The sequence below is a fragment of the Anolis carolinensis genome, unplaced genomic scaffold (assembly GCF_035594765.1).
Source record: "Anolis carolinensis isolate JA03-04 unplaced genomic scaffold, rAnoCar3.1.pri scaffold_14, whole genome shotgun sequence".
In the NCBI taxonomy this organism is placed as follows: domain Eukaryota; kingdom Metazoa; phylum Chordata; class Lepidosauria; order Squamata; family Dactyloidae; genus Anolis; species Anolis carolinensis.
In genome coordinates, this window is record NW_026943825.1 from 9,626,670 (window position 1) to 9,648,356 (window position 21,687).

The following is a 21,687-nucleotide window of genomic DNA, read 5'->3' on the forward strand; positions in this document are numbered from 1 at the left end:
CAAAATTCTAATTCTAATAGTATTTACATTTAATACGTTTTTTTTAATCATTTCATGCTGTCTGAAAGACCTGTTTCGTGCTGCCTTTCTTGTATTTTTGAAACTTAGGCATAATTTCACAAAAAGATTTGAGACATTATGGGAAAGGAGACGGTGATTGTGTTTACACTGCAGAATTAATGCAGTTTGGCACCACTTGAACGGCTATGGCTCAATGCTATGGAATCCTGGGAGGCACCAAAGTTTATCATTAAGGAAGACAAAAGACATTGTAAAACTACAACTCTGATTCCATATTATCGAGGCATGGCAGTTCAAATGGTGCCAAACAATATAATATACAATAATATATAATAGCATATTATATATACATATAATATTCATAATATTGTATTGTAATACGATACAATACTAATAATACAATATAATGTTAATTATATATTATATTTTATATGCAATGTTACTAATAAAATTACAATATATTGATATAGTACAATATAGTAATTTATTGCCAGTATTGTGCTATGCTAATAATATAATATTGTATGTAAATTTAATTTGTAAGACGCTCTGAGTCCCCTCCGGGGTGAGAATTTACATACAATAAATGTAGTAAAATAAATATAAATAAATAAACCATTAATTCTGCAGTGTAGACTTCACTCGCAACTTCATGACATTCGCCACAAATATCCCCTTGGGAGAACTATAAATGCTGGAAATCTATATATATAATAAAAGTGAAATCGGAGTATGTATCAGCGTTTTGATTGGCCTGGTGGAATATGTGCTCGCGATTTGATTGGCCGCCACTATCCCAGGCCACTGAGACCAACAGGAATGACGGATCTGCACCAAACTTGGCCCACTTCATCCCCACGATGCACTTTATGACCTGCTGCCATTTGGGGGAGGATGGACCACAGATGATGGGATTTGCAGTACTTTCAAACACTTTAACTCCCACAGACTACTGCAATGCCCACCAATGATAGAAATGGACCAAACTTGGCACACAGAACCCCTGTGGCCCCCTTTACATCCTGATGTATATTGGGGCAGGATGGACCAAGGATGATGGAATTTGCAGTACCTTCCCTCACTTCTTGAGACCACAGCAACTGCCACAAATCACAGAACTGAACCAAACCAGGCACACATATCCCAAATGACACACTTCACATGCTGCAGCAGTTTGACGGAGCGTGGACCAAGGATTATGGGATTTCCAGTACATTCATCCAATTCACCTCCCACAAACCACTGTGATGCCCACGAATGACAAAACTGTATCAAACTTGACACGCAGGTGCAGGGTAGCCCACTTTACATCCTGGTGCAGTTTGGGGAGGAGGGACCGTGGATGATGGGACTTACACTATCTTCACTTACTTCCTGGGACTACTGTGACCCCCACCAATGACTGATCAAGACCAAACTTGGCACATAGAGCCACCATGGCCCACTCTACATCTTGGTGAGATTTGAAACAGCTTGGACCTTGGATGATGGGACTTGTAGTATATTCATTCACTTCCCGAGACCACTGTCACCCCCATCAATGTCTCATCAAGACCAAACTTCAAACAAACAACACCCATGACTCACTCTACACCCAGGTGCAGTTTGGAGGACGATGGGACTTCCAATACCTTCACTCACTTCCTGAGAGCACCGCAACCCGCACAAATGATTGATCAAGACCAAACATGGTACATGGAGCCCTCATGACCTATTCTACATACTGGCTCTGTTTGGAGGGGGATGGACACTGGACGATGGGACTTGCATATGGGAGTTGTAGTTCACCCGCACCCACTGAACCCAGCTGACATTGGATATAGGCTACACTTGGAACACAGGCAAACAATGCCTTTCTCAAATGACCCGGGCATCGCCGGGTCTCCAAGCTAGTAATAAATAAATAATAAATCCCTGGAAGAGATCGCAAGGGCCATCCACAAAGGCACCATCAAAGCTGTCCGAGCAGATGGCCATCCGGTCTCTGCTTAAAAACTTCAAGTGAAGGAAACTATCAAGGAAGAAGCCTTGCAAAATACACCATTTTCTATAGAATAAATATGTTTTCTACCTTAACTGAGAATTTAAAAAGTCATGATCTGTACCTGAATTTTAAAATCGTCCTTATGCTCAAGCCATGCTTTGCTCAATTGCCAGAGATAATATTTCATGAGTTCTGGTTGACACCATTTATAACTGAAAGGTTTAAATAGTATCTCAATTCAATGGAGGAAATGAATTGTAACCCATGAAAAGCTTGGAATACATTCTTCACTTAGGGTGCACCCACACTGTATAATTACCATATATACTCGAGTATAAGCCAACCCTAATATAAGCCGAGGCACCTAATTTACCACAAAAAACTGGGGAAACTTATTGACTCGAGTATAAGCCGAGGGTGGAATATGCAGCAGCTACGGGTCAATTTCAAAATGAAAATAGATCCCAATGAAATTATATTGAGGCACCAGTAGGTTAAAGATTTTTGAATATTTACCGTATTTCAAAGAGAAAACAGTAAACTTGCTCTGAAGTGGAAAAGTAGGGTCAACAAAAAATATGGTATTAACAATAAAATAATAATAATAATAATAATAATAATAATAATAATAATAATAATAAATTTTCAATAAAAGTGCCAACGTTTTTACAAATCTGAATCGCGTCCAGGCACTTGATGATCCTGCTGTGTGGGAGTGAGTCAAAGGCCTTTTTGTGATTTTGTGATTCGAAATCCAGCATATCTATCTTGTTTGCTGTGTCATACAACGTCGTTGTGTCAATAATAATAATAATAATAACTTCATTTGTACCCTATCTCCACATGGGGCCTCAGGCCAGCTTCCAACATACTAACAGGAAACATTCAGTGCCTACATAAACAATGCAGAGCTAGATATAGATCTATAATTATACAGTATATACTAATTTCACATATGCATTTCCCCCTGAAATGTTTGCAAATCCTCTCTCTCTCTATGTGCATTTCCCTCCTGCAAAATTTGCAAGCCCTATATATTTATGTTTATATCTATCTAGAAATCTGTGTGTGTGTGTGTGTGCATTTCCCCTGCAATATTTGCAAGCCCTAGATTCATATATATCCATCTAGACATCCCTCTATATATCTATATATAATTATATCTGTCAGCTCACCACAGCCGCTCCTGAATGAACACACGAGACTCTCTGTGATATCACCAGAAACTTTACTGCAGGAAACATAAACATCAGAAAAGCCAAGAATGGGAGACTCCGGCCAACCATCCTTTATATACCCTCCCCCTCATTTGAAAAGTCTCTTCCCGCTCAGTAAAACCCCGCGCAAATTCCCCGCCAAGTCCAGCAGCCGTTTCTTCTCCGAGTCCTGAGACGCAGGTGTCTTATCAATGTCAGTGACCCTGAAACTCAGAGCCACATACAGGCTCTAGTAGCAGGGTTCTGACATGGCGTCCTCCTCCCCTTCGTCCTGGAAGGAAAAGATTAAACACAACTATTGTTCTCCGCTGTCCAGAGTTCCTTTATACTTTTTTAACAGGCTGCAATGGAATACCGGGTGTACCTTTCCTAGGTCCTTGGGTAGCCTCAGCTCATAGGTCACTTCGTTTATTCTTTTCGCTACCCTGAACGGCCCTATATAGCGTGGAGCCAATTTCTTAGATGGGAACCCCAATTTCAGGTTTTTTGTGCTCAGCCAAACCAGATCTCCTTCGCCCAATTTGTCCCCCTCTCGGCGCCTACGATCTGCAAAGAGCTTGTACTTCTTTTGTGTTTCCCGCAATGCCTCCACCACGGTCTGCCACCCTTGCTTAATTTTGGCCGGCCATTCCTTGTTGGTCTGGCCCTCTCCTTCCTTCCACTCGGGTAGCCTGGGGAAAGGTGCCACCTCCTGTCCGTATACTATTTCGAATGGGGCACGACCTGTGGCCGAATGTACGGCCCCGTTAAAAGCCATCTCAGCAAACGGAAGAAGGTCCGCCCAATCGTCCTGTCTATAATTGGTGTACATCCTCAAGAATTGGCACAGTGTCTGTTGGGTACGTTCGACCCCCCCGTTGGTTGCGGGATGAAAAGCCGAGCTCAGATTCCTTTCCGCTCCTAACAGCTGTAAGAATTTTCCCCAAAATTTTGCAGTGAATTGGACTCCCCGGTCGCTAATTATTTTGTCGGGACACCCATGTAGGCGATATACATGCTTCACATACAAATCAGCGAGCTTTTCAGCCGAGGGGAGTTTTGGCAGGGCCACAAAGTGTGCCTGTTTTGAGAATAGGTCCAATATTGTCCAAATGTATCTGTTGCCTCTGCTGGGGGGTAGTTCGCCTACAAAATCCATTGCCACGCATTCCCATGGCCTCATGGGTTCCACCACCTTCTGCAATAGCCCCTGGGGCTTCCCAGGTGGTGTTTTTCCCTCTGCACATAATTCACACTGCGTGACGTACCCCCTGGCGTCTTTCCTCATTCCGGGCCACCAGCATTGTTTGGCCAACAGTTTAATAGTCCTGGTGGGGCCTAGATGACCTGCACCCTTGTTATCGTGGCACTTCCTTAACATTTCTTGTCTTAAACATTCAGGAATATACAATTTCTTATTTACAAACACCAAATCCCCACACAGTTCTCCCTGTTCTTTGTTCGTTTGTAACCATTTGTCCATTCCATATGCTCGCTTCAACTCTTCCTCCCATATTTCTCCTCCCCCCGTGGAAATGGCAGTACGTTTGTTTTCTTTGGCCGCTTGTGCTCGAGTCAGTACTGCCAGGCCCCATTGCTTATCTAGGAAAAGGCTCCCCTCAGATTCCTGAATTCCTCCCCCGTGCTGAGGCATCCGAGAGAGAGCGTCAGCGAGTATGTTGTGTTTCCCCTGGAAGAACTTGAGTCTGAAATCAAAACGGCTGAAATATTGGGCCCATCTAATCTGCTTCGCTGATAGTTTACGAGGGGATCTTAGATACTGTAAATTTCTATGATCAGTCCACACCTCAAACGGTGTTCCACTTCCTTCCAGAAAGTGTCTCCAGCACTCTAGTGCTTTCAGAATCGCTAAGGCTTCTCTCTCCCAAATCGGCCAGTTTTTTTCTGTATCGCTAAACTTTTTCGACAGATAGCCACATGGCTTCAGGTTCCCCCCCTCGTCTTTCTGCAGCAGAACTGCCCCATATGCCTGGTCTGACGCATCGCAATGTAGTACAAAGGCCTTAGACATATCAGGGTGCTGTAGGACAGGCTCCTCAGTAAAACGCTTTTTAAGGGCTTCGAAAGCTTCCTGGCATTCTATTGTCCAGGTCAGTTTGGCCCCTGGGGCCTTCACTTTGGCTGTTTCTCCCCTGCCTTTAGTCTTTAACAAATCCGTTAACGGCAAAGTGAGGCGCGCAAAGTCCTTGATAAATGTTCTATAGAAGTTTGCGAACCCCAGGAAGGATTGCAGCTGCTTCCGTGTTCTGGGGGCTTCCCACCCCCTCACGTCTTCCACCTTCGCAGGGTCCATCGCCACTCCCTGGGAGGAAATCCTATACCCCAGAAAGTCTATCTGGTCTTTATTGAACTCGCACTTGGCAAGCTTCGCATACAGCTTCGCTTCCCTCGACTTTTGTAGGACTTCCCTGACTAGTTCTACGTGTTGCTCCTTAGTCCGAGACATTATCAATATGTCATCTAAAAAAATAAAGACTCCCTTGTACAATAATGGATGCAACACTTCGTTGATTAATTGCATGAACGCGGCCCCTCCCCCGCATAAACCGAATGGGAGCACACAATAATTGAATAATCCGAAGGCGCAGGAGAAGGCCGTCTTCCACCTGTCCTCTGGTTTGATCTGCAATTTATGGTAAGCCTCAATTAAATCCAATTTAGTGAATATCTGTCCCTCCGATAACTGGGCGATCAAGTCCTTCACTAAGGGTAGGGGGTATTTATTTACAGTACTGATTGCATTCAGGCCCCTGTAGTCAATGCAGAGCCTCAGCGTTTGATCCTTTTTCCGCCTAAACAACACAGGTGCCCCTAAAGGGGAGTTCGAAGGTTCTATGAAACCCCTCGCTAGGTTTTTATCAATGTACTTTCTCAGTTCCTCCTTTTCCCTAGCCGACATCGGGTATATCTTTGCCTTGGGAAGCTCTGCTCCTGGGACTAGCTCTATTTTCACTTCAACTCTCCGCTTCGGTGGGAAATTGTCTGCTTCCTTCTCGTCAAACACGTCCACAAAATCCCGATACTCTGGGGGTAATTTATCTGCCAGTTCTGCTATTCTGATAGAGTCTTCCTCCCCCCTTTTCCCCGGCTCCCTCTCAACTTCCTGGCTCCCTTCTTCCAAATTCATCCCGAAGATCATGCTCTTATCCTCCCAGTTGATTTGCGGGTTGGCCTGCCCCAGCCACGGCATGCCTAGTATAACATTATAGCTGGCTATTTGTGATATCACAAATGACACCTTTCCTTCCCAACTCCCTATCTTACACTTTACATCTTCGGCACTGTACCTAGCTAACGATCCTGATGCTGTGGATCCTTCCAACTGCGAAAATGCTATTGGGGATTCTAGGTTCGTTCTTTCGCATCCCAATCCCTCGGCTAATTCAGGGGAAATGATGTTCCTGGAACATCCACAATCCACAAACGCTTTGCAGGTCGCTTGTTTGCTGCCATTTTCAAGCTGAATGGGGACCACTATCATAGCTTTGTCCTGACTTACCAACCCCCCCGAATGGTGCCTCATCGGTGTTTCTTCCTCGGCGCGTTTTCCTGCCACGGCTCTTGGTTTGGGCTGGCCTCCGCTTTCCCCTTTTCTCTGCCAGCACTCGGCAGCTCTGTGGCCCAACCGGCCGCACACAAAGCAGCCACTCCTGCTGGCGCTCACGTTCCCTGTCGGCTCCGCTCTCCTCCCGGCTGGGGCTGATCCCTCCTTCCGGCTCCCCTCTTTCATCTGCGGCCGTTGCTGTAGCGCTCCTCGGTGCCTCCTCTCCTGGGCCAGCGATGTCTCGACGCGCCCCGCCAGCTGAATCCATCCGCGCAGTGTGTCAGGCTCATCACGATGCACCGCCCAGGAGAGGATCTCCCGCCTGAGCCCCTCTTTGAAGAGTTCCATCTTTGTCACTGCAGACCATTCCGGCACCTTTTCGGCGAGGCATTGGAACTCCTCCGCATACTCAGATACCGACCTCTGCCCCTGGGAGACGGTCTTCAACTTCTCCCTCGCCCGGATCTGCTCCAATGGATCTCGGAAACGGGTCTCCAGGGCCCCCATAAAGCGTCGGACTGACCCCAGACATGGGTCGCGCCGCGCGTGCAGCTGAACGTACCAGCTAGCCGCTCCCCTCTTCAACACTGCACCAATGGCCCGTATCCGGCTGGATTCCGTTCTAAAAGTGTGAGCATTGTCCTCCATATAGCCCCTCACCGTGGTAAGGAAAAAATCCAGTTCAGAGGACTCTCCCCCAAACTCGATCCTTAGTTCCTCTCGTCTCGGTAGGGGTCCCTGTGGTGGCAATCCCCAATTCTCCGCCCGTCGCAAGCCCCCTTGCGGACCAGTGGGCCCCGCTGCTGTTTCTCTTTGCCCTGTGCCACGCCCGGCATTCGCCAGGGGCACTAGGGTCTCAGCTGGGAGCGTAGCCGGGATTCTCGGAGGCTTTTCCCCTTCGTCGTCACTCTCCTCCACCCGCGTCAGGCTTGTTTGGGTCTTGGGCCGGGCGCCGGGCTCCTTTCGCATTTCCCTTCCCTTCGGTGCTGGAAGGTCTGCAAAGCCCTGGCTGCTTCCCACGCTCACGTCCCACATTGAGCCAGCCCGAAGTTCCCTTCCTCTCTCTGGCTCCGCCAAAAACGCCAGGCGCTCCATCGCCCTCGACATCACTGCCAGGGTGGTCTCCATCGCCGATATCCTCTCCTCCAGAAACACCATCCTTTGTGGGCCTGGAGAAGGTGAACCTTCCTCTCCTCCGGTGCTGTCTCCCCGCACCACTCCACGCCTCTGGGTTACCCCATTTGGCTGGGCATAAGCGGTGGATGACGCCAGGGCCGCCAGCTGGTGGAACTCAGCGTCCGGCTCGGGAGTGGCCCTTCCAGACCTTCCTCCTCCTGCGCCCAAGAGCTCTTCATCCTCCACTTGCATGTTACACCTCACCGCTACAGCGGGATGGTGTCTATATTCTTGGCTTAGTGTCAGCTCACCACAGCCGCTCCTGAATGAACACACGAGACTCTCTGTGATATCACCAGAAACTTTACTGCAGGAAACATAAACATCAGAAAAGCCAAGAATGGGAGACTCCGGCCAACCATCCTTTATATACCCTCCCCCTCATTTGAAAAGTCTCTTCCCGCTCAGTAAAACCCAGCGCAAATTCCCCGCCAAGTCCAGCAGCCGTTTCTTCTCCGAGTCCTGAGACGCAGGTGTCTTATCAATGTCAGTGACCCTGAAACTCAGAGCCACATACAGGCTCTAGTAGCAGGGTTCTGACATATATCTATATAGGATTACAAAGACTTGCAAAGATGTGAGCTGAAAATTCATATATAAAATAATGTATACACTCAGATACAGATATACAAGTACATGGAAATATCTATATGTATATAGGATTTGAAAAGACTTGCAAACATATGAGGGGGAAATTCATATATAAAATTAATGTAGATACTGTAGATAGATACAAGTATAAAGCTACATAGGGATTGCAAAGGCTTGCAGAGAGAAATGCCAATGTATCTATAGCAGAGATTAACAAATATTTCAGGGGGAAATATATTACTCATGACTTGCAAGGGCTTCTTTCCCTTTTCAAAACATTCCCTTGGTGAAGCGCTTTGGAAAAGAAAACACACTGATAAGGGAGGGTAAGATGAGAGATAAATGTATCATATATTGCAAGCAACGGACTCCAGGCTCCGCTGCCGGCTTGACCTTGGCCCGATTATAAGCTGGGGAGGCTTTTTCAGTTCATAAAAAGGGCTGAAAAACTCAGCTTATCTTCGAGTATATACGGTAATGACTACAGTTTGACACTACTTGAACTGTCAGGACTCAATGTTATGGAATCCTGGGAGCTGTAGTTTTACGTCTTTTTCCTTCTGTGCCAAAGAGTTGGTGCTTCATTAAGCTCCCAGGATCCCATAGTACTGAGGTATGGCAGTTCAAGTGGTGTCAAACCACATTAAGTCGACAGTGTAGACGCACCTTTCGAAAGTCACGTTCTTAGATAAAGACGTTGCTATTTCTCAATTCCGGTTTTGCTGAATTTCAGAGCAGTGTCTGAAGATGTTCATCTAGACAGCCTGCTCATTTGAAAATACTGGGTGAGGATGTCAATGGGGAAGTCTATTTTTGCATTTTGAGTATTTCTTTCCTCTGAGGGTAACCGCCTGTTGAAGCATCACCTTCTCTTGCAAACGGCAAAGATTTGGTGCAAACCACACAGGGAAGGAGACCTTCAAAACCGCATTGCTGTCTCTACTCAGCTCAGCTCAGCCAAATGCAAAAGGCCAGCCTTGCAGAGAGCAACTCACTGGGCACATTGGTCTGCCACTCTTTGCTTTGCCTATGGTAAAGGTAAAGGTTTACCTTGACATATTACATCTAGTTGTGTCCAACTCATCTCCATTTCTAAGCCTAAGAGTTGTCCGTAGACACCTCCAAGGTCATGTGGCTGGCATGACTGCATAGAGCGCCGTTACCTTCCCGCTGGAGCAGTACCTATTGATCTACTCACATTTGCATGCTTTCGAATGGCTAGGTTGGCAGAAGCTGGGGCTAACAGTGGGCGCTCACCCCGCTGACGTTTTGGTCAGCAAGTTCAGCAGCTCAGCACTTTAACCCGCTACGCCACCAGGGCCTCCTTGCCTACTTTTATTAATAGTTGTGATGGCACACCCTAATCTTTGGGAAAACTATAGTGTCTGGCTTTACTCAGGAGCTATCTGTATCTCTTCTGTTAAGATCCAGACCCTTAACACACATAGGCACTTTAGGCAAGGTGAAAAGATAACCAAAATGAGTTTACCAAAAACAAAATGAATAAAAGGTTAACTCCACTCGGAGCTATTGAAAGATAGCTTAAAACAATACATTACATAAGGAGATTTTGCTGATTACAGTCATCTCTCTAGAGTCCTTGAAAGTAGTCTGTCTCTGGCGTAAAGCAATGGCTCACAAGCTGGGGCCTAAGGGCTAGGCTTGAGCAAATTTTTCATTATTTCGTTAAATTCGTTAAAAATTCGTTTCGTAAGCACTTTTGAATTGATATTGAACCATCTGCTCACTGCCCTTACAAATATTACGAATTTGAATAATAAAAGTACCTTTTTTCGTTTGTTTCTGATGTCTTCGGATGCAGCTGTAGCCCCTCTGAGAGGAGAAGCCATGTTGGCATGCCTCTCAGCCAATCAGAGCGGAAGAGGGAGGGAGGGAGAGGCATGGACATCGATCTGCTAGCATTTTAAAAAAATGTTGCTTCAAAAATCCCCAAAAATCAGTGGATGGGTCAAACATTATGAAACTTGATAGGCAAAGAGTACTTAATTTTTGCTTCCATTCTGGCAAATTTCATCATAATAGCTTTCATAATGCAGGAGAATGAAGCCTCTGAATATTGACCATTCTTTTAAGTGGAAATGAAGCAATTCGCCATAACGAGAGAAAAAACTCCATTTCCCAGAAGCCTTAGCAAGCCAATCAAAGTGGAAGGAAGAAGGACAGGGAGGCGTGGCCATCGATCTGCTAACATTTTAAAAAAATGTTGCTTCAGAAATCCCCAAAAATCAGTGGATGGGTCAAACATTATGAAACTTGATAGGCTAAGAGTACTTAATTTTTGCTTCCATTCTGGCAAATTTCATCATAATAGTTTTCATAATGCAGGAGAACGAAGCCTCTGAATATTGACCATTCTTTTAAGTGAAAATGAAGCAATTCGCCATAACGAGAGAAAAAACTCCATTTCCCAGAAGCCTTAGCAAGCCAATCAAAGTGGAAAGAAGAAGGACAGGGAGGCGTGGCCATCGATCTGCTAACATTTTAAAAAAATGTTGCTTCAGAAATCCCCAAAAATCAGTGGATGGGTCAAACATTATGAAACTTGATAGGCTAAGAGTACTTAATTTTTGCTTCCATTCTGGCAAATTTCATCATAATAGCTTTCATAATGCAGGAGAACGAAGCCTCTGAATATTGACCATTTATAAAAGCATTGGGCTGAAGCAAACGTTTCTCCAATAGTACTATGCCCACTTGCAAACTACAATTCCCAGGTGTTCCAGGCCCTCTCTCCTCTTAACATTCCCCACCCCCCTTTTTCCTCACTTAGAATCATAGCGCCATTGAACAGTAGAGTTGGAAGAGACCTCGTGGGCCATCCAGCCCAACCCCTTCTGCCAGGCAGGAAGACACCATCCAATCCCTCCCAACAGATGGCCATCCAGCCTCTGCTTAAAAGCCTCCAAAGAAGAAACCTCCACCACAGCCCGGGGAGAGAGTTCCACAGCTGAACAGCTCACAGTGAGGAAGTTCTTCCTAATGTTCAGGTGAAATCTCCTTTCCTGTAGTTTAAAGCCATTGTTCAGTGTCCTAGTCTGCAGGGCAGCAGAAAACAAGCTTGCTCCCTCCTCTCTATGACTTCCCCTCACATATTATACATCATGTCTCCTCTCAGCCTTCTTTTCTGCAGGCTAAACATGCCCAGTTCTTCAAGCCACTCCTCATAGGGCTTGTTCTCCAGACCCTATATCATTTTAGTTGCCCTCCTCTGACCATCTTGACCAAACTTTCATACAGTATGTGAATTCTTGGAAGGTATGAGAAGTTTAGAGAGAAGGAGGGAGGAAGAGGTTTGAATTTTGGATTCCAATTGTGGCTTGATTCCCCACTCTGCCACCCACTTGGGCAAGTCACACACTCTCAGCCCAGAAAAGCCAATGAAACAGGAAATAGCACTTTCAAACCAGGAACTAATTTCCTTATTCAGAGGCTGATGGCCATCTGTCAGGAAGGATTTGATGGTGTACTATGATTTCTGTTCCTGGGTGATAAATGTCATTTCCTAATTGGTTCTGTCATAGAAACATGGCAAAATCTATGACACTGCATGAACTTTGTGCAAGCGACATGGATGGAACATATTATGGTTTGGTCCACCAATTTAACAAAGTTTCAGCCACAAAAACAAAGTTTCTGAAGTAGAACAATGACTTTCACAGTAAAGACAACCCAATGAAACAGGAAATAAGACTTTCAAACCAGGAACAGATTTCTGCAATTATTAAAAATGGTTTATTATAAAAGCTATGAAAATTCGCCAAAAATCAGAGGATAAGGGAAACATTCCAAATTTTGGTGAGCTATCAGTGTTAAATGTGTTCTACCACTGTACCAAGTTTGAAGAAGATCACTCAAAAAATGAGGGCGGGAGAGTCCTGTAAAATCTCCCCTCGTGCTGTTTTTTTTTGGCCACTGCGCATGCGCGTCCGCCATTAACGAATTAATTTAGAAAATAACGAATTTTCGTTAATTTTGAATTTTTTGGGGGGCAAAATTTGGAAATGACATCAGAAACGAAACGCTGGCGCCCCCTACTTTTGAAACGAGTTTAGAATCAATTTTTTCATGGATCGCTCAAGCCTACTAAGGGCTGTCTCAATCTTCTTTCTTTGTGAAGCCTAAGCTGGTCAAAGGCTGCTGTTGTCTCTAGGACTGGTGGTATAAGAATACTGCTGAATGCAATGTTTAATGCTCAGGATGCCTATTTTGGATTGCTAGGCCTAGGATTTCCAGACATAAACCGGGCCTGACGTCTCTATAGCTCTACTACAGAAAAAGGAGTCTAGCAAAGGCAAGTGGGATAGACCAACTAAGGCTGGCTTCTAGGAGGCGGGTTTATATAACCCATTTATAATGGACTTAATGTCAGGGGAAAACCTTTACCCTTTACCTTAATTACCACCAGTTCCTCAATACTTTATTTCCCATACCACCAGACTTTGCCACAGCAACGCGTGGCCGGGCACAGCTAGTAATATAATATATTGTATTTACATACAGCTGCTCTGAGTCCCCTTCGGGGTGAGAAGGGCGGGATATAAATGTAATAAATAAATGTAGTAAATGAATAAATAAATAATTTTAGACTTAGGCTCGCCCAAAGTCTGAAATGACTTGAAGGCACACAACAACAACAACAACAATCCTAATTAACTTGACTATCTCATTGGCCAGAAGCAGGCCCACACTTTCCATTGAAATCCTGATAGGTTTATGTTGTTTACAATTGTTTTCATTTTTAAATATTGTATTGTTCTTTTGTTGTTGTTGTTGTTTTGCACTACAAATAAGACATGTGCAGCGTGCACAGGAATTTGTTCGGGTTTTTTTTTTCAAATGATAATTCGGCCCCTCCACAGTCTGAAAGATTGTGGACCGGCCCTCTGCTTTAAAAGTTTGAGGACCCCTGGTATAGAGGCTCAGTCCTGTCTCAGGCTCTTGGGAAAAGGCCCCGCCCCCACCCCTAGCCCCGCCCTTTAGTCCTAAAAGGCCTCTCAGGAGAGGTATAGAGGCTCAGCCCTGTCTCGGGCTCTTGGGAAGAAGCCACGCCCACTCCTCTAGCTCCGCCCCCTGTGTCCTAACAGGCGCCTCAGGTGCTCAGCCCTGTCTCCGGCACTTGGGAAGAGGCTCCACCCCTCCCCTGGCCTCGCCCCCATCTCCTAATAGGTGCCATCACCGCCCCCCTGGATCGCTCCAGCACCCACTTTGGGAATCACTGATCTGCTCTATTGGGAAAATCTAAACAGAGGGAACTAAAGCAAAGGAGAGGAAAAGGCAGAGCCAAGACTTCACAATAGTGGCTTTGAGTCTTGGACTATATATGACTTTGAAGACCAGGGTTTGCATCCCTGCTCAGACTGGGTGATCTAGGCAAGTCACACTCTCTCAGCCTCAGAAGAAGCCTCTTTGGAACAACTCTTGCCAAGGAAACCCTTGCGAAAGGGTCGCTGTATGTCCAAAATTACTGGACGGCACAACAGTAATAACAACTCGCTTACAAAATGTACATGCGTCGGAGATCTCCAAAGCATTTCAACGGGAAGAATCCCAAAGCCCCAACATCTGGCCTTTGGGCACGGGAGAAAAGAAGTCGTAATGCGACTGTTTAATGTGATGCACTTTGGTTCTTGGTTTATTTTTCTTTCTTTTTAAAAAATATTTTATTAGCTTTTCAAATAACAAATACAACGAAAGTGTGGGAACCACATTGTGATAGAAAAGGTGGGTGAAAAGGTAGAATAGATCGAGAGTTGAAATCAAGAAAAGGAAAAAGAAAAAGAAAAAAAACCCACCCAAAGTTATCCAAAGTCTCTGAGAGAAGAAAAAATGGTGAAAAAGGTTTTAAAAATATAAAAAATATAAATAAAAAATATACTTACAAACAAAAAAGGGGGGGATAAAAATAAAAAATAAAAAATAGAAATAAAAGTATATATCCATAGTTGACTTCCGTTCTTCCTCCTCTTGCCCATTTGGTATAGGTATAAATCCATAACCTTATTTGGACTCAATAGAAGTTATCCATTGATACTGTTTTAGTCTTTCCCTCCCTTTTTAAAACCATATACATTTAGTGGTGTTTATTTGCTCTTGTTTATGTAATCTTCAAAAATTGACCAATCAGTCATTTTTATTCCCTTTCCACTGCTCTGTTTTAACAAAAAAAAGGTCAGTTTGCCCATGTTCTTTATTTCCAAAATTTATCTAACCGTTGTGTCTTAGTTGGGATTAATTCTTGTTTCCAAAATTTTGCAAAGGACATTCTAGCTGCCGTAGAAAAAAGAAGTGAACAGTTTATTGTTGTTAGGGTCCTTTGGGCACTGGAGAAAATAAATTGTAATGCAACTGCTTAATGTGATGCACTTTGGTTCTAGGTTTCTTTTTCCATCAAGGCAGCTGTGCACAGATGTTTGGCTGGGAATAAGGGAGTTGCCCTGTTCTGAACCCATGACGCAGGTCCCGAGTCTGCAATTAGTTGCTTCCCTTTTCTGAGCATTCTCATTTTCCACGGTGATAATTTGCCAAAGGAGATGAGGAATGGAGAAGGGAGTGTTCTGCAATTCAGTCTGAGGGAGTGTTCTGCAATTCATGCCTCGGTAGAGGAGGAGTCCGCCTGGAAACCTTCCCAGTTTGAGGAATTTGTTATTTTCAGATTAGTAGAAAGATCATAGCATGGAAAAGAGACCGCATGGGCCATCTAGTCCAGTCCCCTGCCATGCGGGAAAAGCATAGTCAAAGACCTGACAAATGGCCATGCAGCTGTTTAAAAGCCTCCAGAAAAGAATTCCGAGGCAGAGAGTTCCACTGCTGAACAGCTCATGATCAGGAAGTTTATCCCAGTGTTCAAGTTCTTTCATATACCATATATCTTTTTTAGGGCTGAAAAAGCCCGCCTTGTCTTATACTCGGGTGAGGATACTGGTTGGCTTATATTCGGGTAGGTTTATACTTGAGTATATATGGTACATTTATTATTTTTCTCTATTATTATTGGTATTACATTTCTTGGAAGTTATGTTGTTTTGAGTATTTTAATTGTTTTGTCATTTGTTCTGTTTCTAAATAGTCTCTTTCAGTTAACCAAAAGTCTAAATCTTGTTTTAATTTTGTCTATAGGACTCGCTTTTAATTTAGCTTCTGTGTTATTTGTTTATTTATTTTGTCCGATTTTTCCTTGTCATTCTTCTGTGCATTGTGCTGAATAAAATGTCCTCGTATGGTACATTTCTTATTTTACTCTATTAATTATTATCGCTTATCCAAGGTTCTGGATTATCCAAGGCATTTTTGTAGTCAATGTTTTCAATACATCATAATATTTTGGTACTAAAATCGTAAATACAGTAATTACAACATTAATGCGTATTGAACTGCTTTTTCTATCAAATTTGTTGTATAACATGATGTTTTGGTGCTTAATTTGTAAAATCATAACCTAATTTGATGTTTAATAGGCTTTTCCTTAGTCATTAGCCAAGATATTCGCTTATCCAAGCTTCTGCCGGCCAGTTTAGCTTGGATAAGTGAGACTGTTATTTTACTCTATTATTAGAGCCTGGAAGGCTCACCTCTGAAGGCACTCTGTGTGTGCTCAGAAGTCCTGTTGTCTTTCTAATAACATCATATCCCCCAAGAAGAATAAGAAAACCCCATAATAGGTTTGCCTTCTGAGTCGCTGTAAATCGGAAAATGAAAGCACACCAGTGAAGGGAGATTATAGCTACTGTACATACTCGAGCATAAGCCGAGTTTTTCAGCCCTTTTTTTAGGACTGAAAAAGCCCCCCTCAGCTCATACTCGAGTGAGGGTCCTGGTCGGCTTATATGCAAGTATATATGGTACATGTATTATTTTTCTCTATTATTATTGGTATTATTACATTTATTATTTTTCTCTATTATTGTTGCTACTATTAATTTATTTTACTCTATTTTTCGGTGGGTAATTGGTGCAAGAAGTGACCTTAAAAACAACACAAATATTACAAAGTACAGATCATAGTGATGCATGCGGGCACTGTACTAGAGGCTGCGATCGTTTTAACAGTAAGCTTGATACTTCTTAACCTCCAGTCGAGCCTCCGTTACCCCAATGATTTTAATTTAGCTCCCGCCACCTTAGCACATAGCACTTTAACATTTGGGAGACTAGAAGGGAGAAAGTTACAAAGCCTTCTGGCATATAAGACCTGCGCTGCCCCCAAGGTGAAGGAGAAGGGGAAGGAGAGAATTTTAATTAACCTGAAAGGAGGGAGAGGTACGACACAGCAAATACTAGATCTGTGCCCTGATTTAAAAGCTGATATTAACATAATGATGGACCATGTGGTGAGAGGGTGGCCATCTAACAGCCGAGGAGTCCCCGTAGAAGTAATTCAGGGGAGGGGGAGATACGGGAAAGGGAGGCATAAATTAATTCGACCTAGGGCAAAAAAAAGAGTTCTTATAGATTTAAAACGGCCTCCTGATATGGTAAACTTGGGTGCCCAGGCTGGCGGTCTCTTATAGGTGGTGCTGTTGAACGCCAGGTCTGTCAATGGAAAAACTGCTATCATCCAGGATCTTATCCTGGATGAACAGGCAGACCTGGCGTACATAACGGAGACCTGGCTGGATGAGGCTGGGGGTGTCAACCTCACCCAGCTTTGTCCACCAGGTTACACCGTGCAGCACCAACCAAGATCTGGAGGGAGGGGAGGAGGTGTCGCAGTAATCTATAAGGAGTCCATCCCCCTGACCAGGTGCCCCATCCCACAGTCAACCTTGTTCGAATGTGTCCACCTGAGGGTAGGTGACCGGGACAGACGGGATTCTGCTAGTGTACCGACCACCCCGCTGCACTACAGTCTCCTTGCCTGAGCTAGCGAGGGTGGTCTCTGGCCTGGCATTGGAGTCTCAACAGCTCATTGTGCTGGGGGACTTTAATGTCCATGCCGAGACCAACCTTTCAGGCGTGGCTCAGGACTTCATGGCCTCCATGGCAACCATGGGGCTGTCCCAACGAGTATCTGGTCCCACCCACAGAGCTGGACACACGCTTGACTTGGTTTTCTGTCAGGGATGGGAGGAAAATGGAGGTGCGGAGGAGCTTACCATCGCTCCGTTGCCATGGACCGACCATCACCTGATCAGGTTTAGACTTGCTGCGCCCCCTAACCTCCGCAGGGGTGGAGGACCCATTAAAATGGTACGCCCCAGGAGGCTCATGGATCCGGATGGTTTCCTGATGGCTCTTGGCGAGTTTCCCGCCACCTCGGCTGGTGATTCTGTCGCTCTCTGGAATCGGGAGATGACTAGGGCAATAGACACGATCGCTCCGGAACGTCCCCTCTCGAGTACCCGAGCTAAACCATCTCCTTGGTTTACTGAGGAGTTGGCAGCGATAAAGCGAAAGAAGAGGGGACTAGAGCGCGTGTGGCGTTCAAAACCGAACGAGTCAAACCGAACACGGCTGGGCTCTTATCTTAAGGCTTATGCCGCAGCAATAGACGCTGTAAAGAACTCTTTCTTTGCAGCTAATATTGCGTCCGCACAGAACTGTCCGGCGGAGCTGTTCCGAGTTGTCAGAGGTTTGTTATATCCCATCCCTCAAGACGGGATCCCTGACAACTCGGCAGCCCGCTGTGAAGCATTTGCTCAGTTCTTTGCGGACAAAGTCGCTTTGATCCGCTCTGGATTTGACACCATATTAACGGCAGTCTCCGAGGATGTAACAAGTGCACCTGCTTGTCCTATTTTGATGGATTCATTTCAATTGGTTCAGCCCGAGGACTTGGACAAGGTGCTTGGAGAGGTGAGGGCGACCACATGCATCCTAGACCCCTGCCCATCCTGGCTGGTGAGAGAAGCCAGAGGGGGTTTGGCCGAGTGGGTGAAGGTGGTGGTGAATGCCTCCCTTCGGGAAGGCATTTTTCCAGCGAGCCTTAAATTGGCTGTGATCAAACCGCTGTTGAAGAAGCCATCACTGGACCCCACTCAATTGGAGAACTATCGGCCTATTTCCAATCTCCCCTTTTTGGGCAAGGTCGTGGAACGTGTGGTGGCTGCACAACTCCAGGCATTCTTGGTAGATACTGATTTTCTGGATCCAGCGCAGTCTGGCTTCAGGCCGGGACATGGTACCGAGACAGCCTTGGTCGCCTTAGTCGATGATCTACGCCGGGAACTGGACAGGGGGAGTGTGTCCCTGCTGGTTCTGCTGGACCTCTCAGCAGCCTTCAATACCGTCGATCACGGTATCCTTCTGGGGCACCTTGCCGGGATGGGTCTCGGGGATACTGTTCTTCAGTGGCTCCGGTCCTTCCTGGAGGGTCGTTCCCAGATGGTGTCATTGGGGGACACCTGCTCGGCCCCACAACCATTGACTTGTGGGGTCCCGCAGGGGTCAATACTGTCCCCCATGTTGTTTAACATATACATGAAGCCGCTGGGAGAGATCATCCGGAGTTTCGGGGTGAGGTGTCATCTGTATGCAGATGATGTCCAGCTCTGTCACTCCTTCCCACCTGTCACTAAGGAGGCTGTTCAGGTCCTGAACCGGTGTCTGGCCGCTGTGTCGGACTGGATGAGGGCGAACAAATTGAAACTTAATCCAGACAAGACAGAGGTCCTCCTGGTCAGTCGCAGGGCTGAACAGGGAATAGGGTTACAGCCTGTGTTGGATGGGGTCGCACTCCCCTTGAGGACACAGGTTCGCAGTCTGGGGGTTCTCCTGGACTCATCACTGAGCCTGGAGCCCCAGGTCTCGGCGGTGGCCAGGGGAGCCTTTGCACAACTCCGCCTTGTGCGCCAGCTGCGCCCGTTCCTTGGGAGGTCTGACTTGGCCACGGTGGTCCACGTTCTGGTTACAGCTCGTTTGGACTACTGCAACGCGCTCTACGTGGGGCTGCCTTTGAAGACGGCTCGGAAGCTCCAACTAGTACTACGGGCGGCAGCCAGACTAATAACAGGAGCGGTTTACAGGGAGCGTACTACTCCCATGCTGAGCCAGCTCCACTGGCTGCCGATATGCTACCGAGCCCAATTAAAAGTGCTGGTTTTGACCTACAAAGCCCTAAATGGTTCTGGCCCATCTTACCTGTCCGAACGTATTTCCCCCTATGAGCCTTCTAGAACTCTTAGATCATCGGGGGAGGCCCTGCTCTCGGTCCCACCAGCCTCGCAGGTAAGGCTGGTGGGAACGAGGGACAGGGCCTTCTCGGTGGTGGCTCCTCGGCTGTGGAACACCCTCCCCAGCAACATACGGCAGATACCAACTCTCCTAGGCTTCAGGAAAGCCTTAAAGACATGGCTGTGCACACAAGCTTTTAATGGATAAGAACATGGACTTTACATGACCTGTACGAAGAATCGAGGATTCTGGATGAATGGATTTTAATCTTGGACATTCTTAAAATTTTATATAATGTGATTTTATTTTGTAATGGTACTTGTTTTATATGAACTGTTGTTTTGTAGATTGTTTTATATGAATTGTTGTTTTTACATTGTTTTTAGGCATTGAATTTTTGCCTGTTTACTGTAAGCCGCTTTGAGTCTCCTCGGAGAGAAAGGCGGGGTAAAAGTGATGTAAATAAATAAATAAATAAGAACAATCGAGATTTTTACCAGATAGGGAAGCTTAGTAAATATAATTGAATACTATAAAAAACATAATCAAAAAGAAGTAGCCATAATGACGGTTGATGCGGAAAAGGCATTTGACCGTATAAATTGGGATTTATTTAAAATGTTAATGAGAGAAATGGATATAGGGAATAATTTTATGAATGCGATACAAGCTATATTCGAAGATCAGACGGCAAATATCGGTAAATGGTCAATCATCTAACAAAATTAGGGTGGAGAAGGGGATTAGGCAAGGATGTCCCCTATCCCCGCTAATATTTGTAATGTCATTGGAATTACTCCTTAATAATTTGAGAGATGACGACAATTTAAAAGGCTTACAAATAGGCAAAGAGACATACAAACTCCACGCCTTTGCGGATGACATAGTGTGCATTATAGAGGATCCATTAAGTGGCTATGGGAAATAGAGGATTTCGGCAAAATCTCAGGTTTCAGAATAAATAAAATCCATGATATTAACCAAAAATGTATCAAAAGAAAGACAATCCCAGATAAGTGATATTACAGGTATGAAAACGCCAACCAAAATAAAATATCTAGGAATATATCTAACAACAAAGAATTCACAGTTACTCCAAAACAACTATATCAATAAATGGAAAGAAATTAAAAACAATCTCAAGAATTGGTCTTCATTAAAATTATCCTTATTGGGTAGAATAGTGGTTATTAAAACAAATGTATTACCAAAAATGATATATCTTTCCAAAACCTTCCAATAATTAGGAACCAGAAGTTATTTAAATAATGGAATAAAGATATATCAAAATTTATCTGGAATAATAAGAAACCAAGAATAAATTATACAAATTTGACAGATGCCAAAAATAGAGGGGGTTTAGGTTTACCAAACCTTGCCCTTTACTCGGAAGCCTGCGGATTAGATTGGGTAAGGGATTGGATTAATCTAAGCAATAAGAAAATGTTGACCCTGGAAGGACATGATTTGCGAGTCGGTTGGCATGCGTACCTGTGGTACAACAAAGCACAAATCGAAAAAAAAATTCGGCAACCATTTTATCCGTTCGGCCTTACTCAAGATCTGGAATAAATATAAACAATCTATAATAAAAACCCCCTCTGGGTGCCTTCTATGGAGGCACGCCAGAGAAGAGAACTGGGATGGAACACATGGCCTACGTATAGATATACTAGAAAAAGAAGGGAAATAAAATTAAAATCACAGGAAGAATTAAAATTAAAATATGGTAATCTAACCTGGCTCCAGTATCAATTAAAAGAAAGCTTCAATAAAGATAGGATTCAGGGATTCGAGGATAAGGTAACACCATGGGATGTAATATTAGACAAGGGAAAGAGGAAAATTGCAAAAATATATAAATTTCTATTGGAATGGAGCACTGAGAAGGAACAAATAAAAGAGTGCATGACAAATTGGGCAAGAGATCTAGGAAGAACTATATTATTAGAGGAATAATGGGGGGGGGAATTAAATTATTCATATGCCCTATGAATTGAAAGAAAATTGGTGGAAAATGTTCT